The following is a 9,655-nucleotide window of genomic DNA, read 5'->3' as shown; positions in this document are numbered from 1 at the left end:
GAGCAAGTGTCGTTAATGCCTTGCCGAGAGGCATAATAATGGTGTGACGCCACTGGGTATCGAATACCAAACTCAAATCACATTTGTTGCGCGACCAGCGTTCGAACCACTTGGCTAGTTTGCTTCCGAGTAGCACGCAGACAGCAAACAAGACACTGGGCTTCGCTTCCTAGCAGCAAAAGGTAAGACCTGTTTACAATTCACAGTTCATTGCGCCGCATAATTCAGAAAGTTACATTTTAGAGTGAAACAACAAGCGAATAACCTTAATTCAAGTAAAACCCTAACTAAAAACTTATGATGTTTACTTTGTAATCAGTTGCTCTACCTGTCTACCAGATACAAACACACGGGATTTATTTGAAGCGTTGAGATAGAGGATACTTATAAAATAACTCTTAGTGAGTTTTAGTAGGAAATATGAAATACAATGTTTTTGTTAGTATAACTATAAAGCAATAAATACGCAAGATAAAGAATTCACTTTCTCACATATATTTTTTGTGATTAAGTATTATACGTGGAGTGATTAGCGTCTGGCTCGCAACGATGCCATCGAATGATACATTGTGGCGGCAACGTTGTCTTGTAATGTAATGCTTTTGAGCGATGCATGATCTTGTTCAGTGGTCTTGGTGAACAGTTTCAAATTCGGGCAGTACGGTATAGAAACAAAAAGTAAAAAAGTAGCACAAAAAACATCTTCAGTGCGAGAAAAAAGATACCACACCATCCTGTAAAGTTAGCAAATCACAATCAGCCTATCTTATCCGTTATCCCCTTATCATTTAAACGCAATTGGTGGAGGCTGAACCGTGTTAACCTAGTATATAATCAGTACACATACCAAAACAAAAATAAAAAGAATATTGGATAGCATTCCAGGTCTAACTTTTATTTTTAATTTCTCAACGCAAGCTTCCGTAACCATTAGCTTGCTTCATCAGGTGAACTAAAAGATTAACTTTAAAACTGGCTTTTGAACACAGTTGCAGCACGAAGGGCCACACACGTGGTGTCGGATACAGTATCATAATTTAATATGTGTTTTTACTACTTTACCGGAAAATATCGTACGTTTAAAGCTAATTTTCTGGAAAACTTAACAACAACTTAACTTAACAAAGTTAAATATTATAACATACAGTACCTAATAATTTAAGTTAAACTAAATCCTTATGTGCTTTCTAATCTAACTCTAACTTCATTTAAACCTTCATTAGCTCGTTTTGCATACCTATTCGCGTAACCAAACCGCCTATTATATGATAACGGGCTGCGTGGCATAGTGAAATGCGGTAAAATAGTCATTTTATTTAACATACCCATATTTTCACTTGTCATTGTCATTCGTATTCAGATAAAAAGTCTAAGTTTGCAAACTATTTCTTGAGATAGTCACGCCGATCAATAAAGACTGTCATCATACTGAGCAAAATAATAATTAATTAATCAGCCACATAGAAAAATGTAAAAAAGCTACATGGATGTACTCAACAAAAAATATGGCTTCATATCAACAAAGTATAGTGTTCATATCATGAATAAGCTGCTCGGACTGTTAACAACTATTTACCTTGATATAATCTTGCACATAACAATATATATTAGTTTACGCTTTGTATCAATAAACGAATACAACAAGTACAAAATACCTATCTAAGATAGCTCTGTTTATGGAACGCACTTATTGATGCTTAAATTTCTATTCCAAGCACGACCAATTCCCGTTTTCTAACAACCGTTGTCTTCATCGTGACGCAACACGGTTGTGATTGACGTAGCAGGCACGCATGGCGAAATACGCTCCGCAACGCGACGACAGATAATCTGATTTTTCACACCTTTCCTACTATTGATTTTAATTGTTTTTGAAATTGTTACGAGGTAAGATATTCAATACCACAGAGGCAAAAAGGTTACTAGCAGATGTATCCCCCACCGTAGGCCTATCGAGAAAGCTTCTTTCTAACTAAGTCGCAAAGAGCTAAGTTGAACTTGAAACGAATTACAGTGCTACTATGTCGTAGGCTACGTCCCAGACGTTCAATCTAAAAAAAGAAGCAAAACGTGAAGTTAGCCACAGCTAACTCATGCATTAAAGTTACCGCTTAGTGGACTGCAAATGAATGGATCTCAACCCTCCCCTTCCCAGTTTATTCCCAAGGGTAACTTCTGCTTGCAAAAAGCAAACGCTCAATGCTAAAACGTAAATCTACCACGGTTACCAGCGATCGTACGAATTTTGCAATTGTGAAGATTAGAGGGATACCTATTACATGTTCAAATGATCATTTCCTAACCAATCTACATCATAGGGCCTATGGGTGTTTAAAACATGTCAATAAACCTATATTCACTGCAAAATAAGACCTATACGGTTGTTCATTAGATAACCTGTTCAACCCAACAAGGTGAACTTTGGCAATCCATTTACTGAAATTAGAGAAATCTCGTAGTTTAATCACCTTCGTTACAGCGATTATACAATTGAAAGGTCTCCTATCTTAATTTTAAAGCTGGATGGCTTGACCTAAATAATTCAAACAACTAAATGCAATAAAATTGTGTGATGCAGGATCTCCCAATATGAATTTTTGGATCTGTTTAAAGTTTTGGATGGTAGCATATAGCCTACTTGTTCACCCAATCCTTGGTGTCCTATTCTAATCCAACCAATCCTAATCCAAACCACGTAAGGATCCGAGTTACTTAGTTGTGAGAATTTCTTCAGTTTTTGTGCTATATACTATGATTCAAAGTTATCTTTTATAAAACGAAAAGTTGCAAGATTTTATTCATGGACTGCTACTTTTCGTGTAGTTGATTTTTTTTTGTTTTCGCAGAGCCAGTTAACCGACAGCTAAAACCGTGGCCCTAGAAAATTCTCACTTTTAATAAACTATTTTAAGCTGTTTAAGCGTTTCAAGACTTTCACTGAACAAAAAGAATACTAAATTCTAAGGTTAAGTACAGCCGAACATGTATTAACTTGCGGTAACCCCATTGACATGAATCACCCTATCGAAATGAATTGACACCGTATAACCTTATATTAGAATCGCCAAAGAGAACGACCTAAGCCAGACACAACAATAAATGGACAAAAATGAATAATTTATGGAATAGCGGTTAGCCGACGTTGTATCCCTGTTGATTACCTTAAAGTAAGAAATTTAACAATGCTGACATAAGAAGATAACAAGTACAGTTGTAACCTGTATACCGACCAATCGCCTATGCCATGAAAAACGGCATTGCAAAACTTCCAATAGTCAATATGTATAAATCATATTATTTAATCCAAATAGCAAATATAACAACGTTATTTTGTTTATGAATCAGCTTTAAAGAGAAACTGAAGCCATCTTCAACTTACTTTCTAAAAATGGATAAAAATACGCTGATTCCGAAAATGTAAACGAAATTCCTCTATCTGTTTGCGTTAACCAGTTATTGGCAAAACCGTTTTCAAAAAACTGTGTGGGGAGCGGACGATGTGACATCACCGAGTTGGTTTGTCTTCAAACATGATTCATGCGCATATCAGATCAACGAAAAGTCGCCTTTGGAAAACTCGTTTTGGCGAATGTAGTGAGCGCGTTTTGCAGTCTTTTTAATATTTCTTCAGTAATGTTTGATTGACTAATTATATAAGAAGGGTTTTTAAGCAAACATGTGTTATTTGTATGTGCACTGTGTGACCTTACAACCTACAATTAAGAACACTTTCTTACTCAACTGTTTGCTCTAGTAGTGCAGAACAGCATGATGTCAAACATTGAGTAGAAGAGGTCAAGCAACGAAGCAACATGGTTGTGCACTTGACTTTTAGCTTGATCCTGCTGTTCTAGCTAGTGGTTATCGTGGCAAGCTTCTTTTCACTCACGCTGTCCTGCTATCTTACTACCAAGTCAACTTTATTTTTAGTCGCTCAAGCAACAGCTATCTTGAACAATGTTTTGCTAAATTTGGTAGGACATAAAAGTTTGCATTGATGAACATTACTGGAAAGCTGAAATTCAAATTGGCCTAATACAACTGTTGGTATATCAGGTGTGTAGTTTCTGAGGACTAGAATTAGACTACCTAAAGTAGTCACGGTCACGCCGTGCTTTTGCAGATAATATTTATGTAACTAAAAACCTTTCTTATATAATTAGTCAATCATGTATTACTAAAGAAATATTAAAAAGGCCGTCCAACACGCTCACTACATTCCAAAAGCAACTTTTCATTGATTTTTCAAACAACAACTTTTCATGGACCTGAGATGCGCTTGAATTATGTTTGAAGACAAACCAACTTCGTGACGTCACATCGTCAGCTCCCCGCACAGTTTTTTTGAAAACGGTTTTGCCAATAACTGGTTAACGCAAACAGATAGAGGAATTTCGTTTACATTTTCGGAATCAGCGTATTTTTATCCATTTTTAGAAATTAAATTGAAAATGACTTCCGTTCCTCTTCAACCATTGTAACAAAGGTCTGTACCCGGGCGTAGCCATATGGAGGGGCAAAATGAGATCAGACTTTTTCATAATACAGTATGCAAAATCGCAAATGTGTTGGTGGCAATGAAGCAATATTATGACTCGAGCCATTCACTTGACTCGAGGCAAAGTCTAAAATGACTCAAGTCACGTTATGATGTTTACGATGGTAAGAAAACAAACTTGATAGGTAACAAAAAACAGAATTTTTTTAAAACATTTAACTCTCTGTAAAAAGTATCAATCAGACTAATTTGTAGACAGCCATGACGTTATAGTAACCGATTTAATGCAACGCATAGTGTGACCTCAGAGTCGTTTTCAAGTTAATAGCGTTTGACTTGACTTGACTCGAGCCGCAGTATCAAACCGTATCGACTTAACTAGAGTCCTAACATAAATTGACTCGAGTCACAACTCAAAATGACTCGACCTGATTCGAGTCATAAAAAATTGACACGGTTAAAAATTTGACAATTTTTGTGCTCCGTGCATTTTGGACGGATGACCAACCGCGAGGATTTAGCAAACTGTGCTATTATTTACAACTTCGGTGTTTGCTTTTCCATTGACTTTGACAAGATGGGGTGCAGAATCTGCCTCTGTCTACGAGCGCTGAAAACTCTAGCTAGATCTTTGATTATACAGCTGACATTGTCACATTGATGAAATTTAGGCGACATCATGCAATGTTTTTACAAATATAAATAACACGAATGGAAAGTAGATTTAAGGTCCAAGGAGGTGCATTTCAGAACATCAGATCCAATAAAAATATTTAATTAATCGGAATATATGTTATTAGTTATGCAGACTATATGAGTATAAGTTATTCGAAATTTTAGGATTTTCTATTTTGAAAGCAAAGTACTGCCCTAAGCCGTATTCACAGTTCTCGCTATGGTAGCACAAATTAGAAGCCATGCTATTGCGGTCGGTTGTCCAACTGGACTATATGCTGAAAAAAATACATTTTTCCAACATAATCCAGCTTAGGCTATCTCGCTTCGAAAGCATTAAAGACAAAAACAAGAAGTTAAATAAATTTTACCGAAAGGCCAGCAAATAGTAGCCAGACCAAGAAACATACACATAAAAAGCTTATGGTGCATCGAAGCAGCCTATAACATGGACATTGAATATGCATCAAACCGTGCATCTAAACATTCGCGTTATAAAATTATGCTGTGTTTGGCTTAAATGAGCAACAACAAAAAAGTAAGTTATCGTTTATTTCTAGCTATAATAGAGTTTACAACCGTAAAATAGAGTATACTAAGTATAAACAATTAAATAAGAACAACAAAACCCCAACTATCTTACATAAGATATAAGCCTAACATATTTAAAACCACAAGTATAAAACGTGTAATTTACAGTATAGTCTAAAGTCCTTGCTTATAATTTGTATTTTATCATTAACATTTGCTTTAAAAATTCCAAGACTTTAGCTAGACAAACTGGCGCCATTTTCAAAGATTATTTTGCTCTGCAAACGGAGAAAAGAAAATGTTTCTTGTTCGTTGTTCGTTGTTCGTTGTACAATGAACATTGCCATGGTGTTTCGCTATAAAATGAAAAGTTCTAAAAATACAAATATTTCGTTTTTATTAACCTCTAACATAGGCTTCACGAAAAGGCAAATAACACATATTAAAATCAAACACTGAGGTATCGAAAGTATTTTTAACTATAAAGGAATTCAGAAAACCCGTAGATTTGAACTACATTAAAAGATTTGTTGCAATAACTTCAAAGAAGCGAGAAAGCCTTACTTTTAAAAATAAGGCTACGCGTATAAGCTCTAGTACACTGCGTTTGCTGGAAATGTTGTCATTCATGTTATTGTTCATATATATATACATTATACAGTATATATCAACTAATGTAGCCATGTAGTTAATTGTGTTTTACAGTTAACGAGACACGCAGAATTCTAAATTGCTAAGTAGGATATACAACATTTATAGCATAAAAATCCTGCACACAACTATATATGTTAAACTAATTAATTCTTGTGCGCTAGTGCAGCACATGGTTTGCTATATAGGGATTCAATTTTTCAATTTGCATTTAGAAAGAAACAAAAAGTCAAACCTTCGGCAACCCACTTTGATTTTTTTCCCCTAACAACGTGCACCACAATAAGAACAATGACCAAGACTAGGTTACATATGCACTTTTAGTTTTTATATTGAGTTAAGTCATCATGCCTTACCTTTGAAAGTGCGCCTCAAGCATGCACTCATTTTTGGACACCTACCTTACTCCTAACACCGAAATAACTTCAACTTTGTAACAAGAATACTGCTTTAAAATATTTTCCTACTTCTTCAATTTAGTACAACACAATTGATGGAAACTCAAACTCAAGCTCCCCAAATTATATGAAAACGATGGAATTATCGACAAATATCAAAATTTAAGCTGCAACCTTTTGTATGGTGGGATTATTCCTTTGTATAAGTGTATCAATGTCTTTTTGTCATCCTTTGTTTGCCTTTACCAAAAAATGTTGAGGCCTATTTTCAGAACTTTATAGTACTGTATTGGGCCTATCAAAAGTTATTAACATTCCTCGTTTGTTGCATAACACTCAACCGGTTAATTGTAGTTTTGATGAATTGTTGTCCTTCACATACTTATATGATTATGTTCAAACCTTTGCAGCAAACTCGATATTTTTTGTTATCGAAACTCAACATGGTTAATTCGGTCTTTGCTGGGGGAGCTTTGTTTAAAATGAATTCATGTCCTGATAAATAAGAAAGATTTGTACACTTACACCATAACACTTGTGGCTAAACCTGTTTAAAACCAAGTTATTAGAAGCTCCAACCCGCAATTTTTCATAAAAATTAGTGTATATACTTATAAGTAGACTGCAATTCAAGGTCGACCAATTCTAGCTTAACCTTGTACTCTCAGAATTTAGGTATAAAAAGTCGTAAAAATGAGATGTGCGATCCATACAAAAGCTTTTATTCTAAGCGATCAATAATTACCATTTTAGCTGACTGCTTAAGGTTAACCGGGAATTAATCGCAGCCAGATATAAATTACATTGCTAGCTTGCCTTCCAGCAACAGGCGATAAATAATAAATGACCAAAACGTTTGCCATGACGTCGTATTCTATATACGACCCATCGATGTCCTTTTGTAAAGCATTTTTTATCATCTGGAGAAAAATCATTACTCAACAGCAGACAACGTTTCCTCTTTATTATAAATGATCAAGCTACTTTTTTTCCTTTTTTTGAAAAAACGTCGGATATTTTTATCCGTAACGTAACGCGTCTTGCGCACGCATGTATAACTAAGCTAAAACACACGCATATCAAATAAATTTACTGAGAATGCTACGCATAGCAGTACAAAGTTTGACTAACTCATCGATGCTAAGTGTTTGCTCACGAGGTGCCCTTTTTCAGTATTTTCTGATTATATCTGTTGCCTTTTCAACTGTGCACTACACAGTTAAACCAGTTAAAACAAGTACTCTTGAAAAACTATTGTATTTCAGTGGTGTTTAATAAAGATAGAAATACCTCGTTTCAAATATGTAAACATAATTTCCATTGATCATGATCAGATTGCGTTGCGAACTTCAATTCTGCGGGTACTAGCCTATACGTTATATGGATCGATTATTCACAGCCCATTTTTGTCTTAAGTATATTTTAGAGTTAGACAACACACATTTTTCAACCTCGCATGGCTTGTGACCTTTACCAAAGAAGTCGGTTTATGATCATGCTTATAAGAGAAACATCAGCGTATAGTGCTGCTAAAATGCAAATCGTGTATTCAGTTTCTTGGAACACATGTAGTTAACTTCTCATATTGAAAGGCAAGTGTTCAGGATCGTTGCGTTGTGTTGTATTTCTTGTTTACAGCAGTTCAGCACTGTTTTTATATTTGTATCGTGTTTTCTACGTTGTCAGTTGTCAAGAGTACGTGCAACGTTGTTGTCTACATTTAACATTATGGGTTTAGTCGCCGCGCTATAGTTGTTACCAGCAATTATTGCCTTAACTTTTTAGCACGTTTTAAGTTTTTTTGACTTTGTCGTTTTTTCCCGTTGATTAGCACATGCTAGAAGCAACCGGCTTGATTTTTTCCGTCCCCACCGCGCTTTCGAAGAAAAATAAAATGATTGATTGATTGATTGATTGAACAAAAGTTTCCATTCAAGCAAACATGTTTTTGACGCGCTGAAAGTGAAAATTATTTTGCGATAACGAACTGAAAACCTCTTTGTATCTTATCGATTAGTTGTGGTATTTTAACTACAGCTCATAAAGCCTGCAGTACATAGCCTCTTTTCGCAAACTATATCGCGGAGCTGACACGCGATAAAACAATGAACAAACTGTCCGTTCGTAATCAAACCCGTCAAATATAATTTGGCTGACATTGTTACAAAAACATTTAACCTTTGAAATACAAAGTACCATTTTATAAACATGAACTTTACTATATTTAGATAGTACATGGGCTATTCCGCACAAAAAAAGGACGTGTTAAAAAACAATTACGACTTTGTCTTGGCTGTATTTTTAAGTCTTTTCAATGATAAACAAGTTTATCATGATATGGTTTTAAAAAAGCTTCTAATTTTACTGAAAACAATTATAATAAAAAATACTCAAGATATGAATGATAGGCTACTTGAAGTCTTTCACCAAGTCAAAGTACAAAAGTTTCGTTGCGAATAAAATTAAATGACACTTAAAATTTTATGTAATATGTAGATATTTCTAACTACTATAAAACTATAATTATGAGCTTATATTGGAAACCCAAAGAATCGAAAGAATCAAGAAAATCAAAGCATTTAAAAGTATAGGGTACGTCATTCTACATAAAGTCCAAGAAAAGAAAATCTAACCAAAGATAAGGTTAAAAGACATTCCTGAACATTGAAATCAAAACAGACAAAAATGAACCAAAAAAATTAAAATGATCAAACAACTGAATTTAAATTTTAACACATTTGCTGGTTTTATTCTTGTGTTGTTCTCATTGTCGCAATGATGTTTTGGTATTTGCCATTTGCACGCGTTGAGATAGAAAACACATACGGTAGCTCCACAAACCACCATAACCTACATGTTAGTGTTCCATTTTTTTAAATATATTGTATTTTTAATAGGCTAT

The sequence above is a fragment of the Clavelina lepadiformis genome, chromosome 1, assembly GCF_947623445.1.
Source record: "Clavelina lepadiformis chromosome 1, kaClaLepa1.1, whole genome shotgun sequence".
Taxonomy (NCBI): domain Eukaryota; kingdom Metazoa; phylum Chordata; class Ascidiacea; order Aplousobranchia; family Clavelinidae; genus Clavelina; species Clavelina lepadiformis.
Note: the sequence above shows the minus strand (reverse complement) of the source record.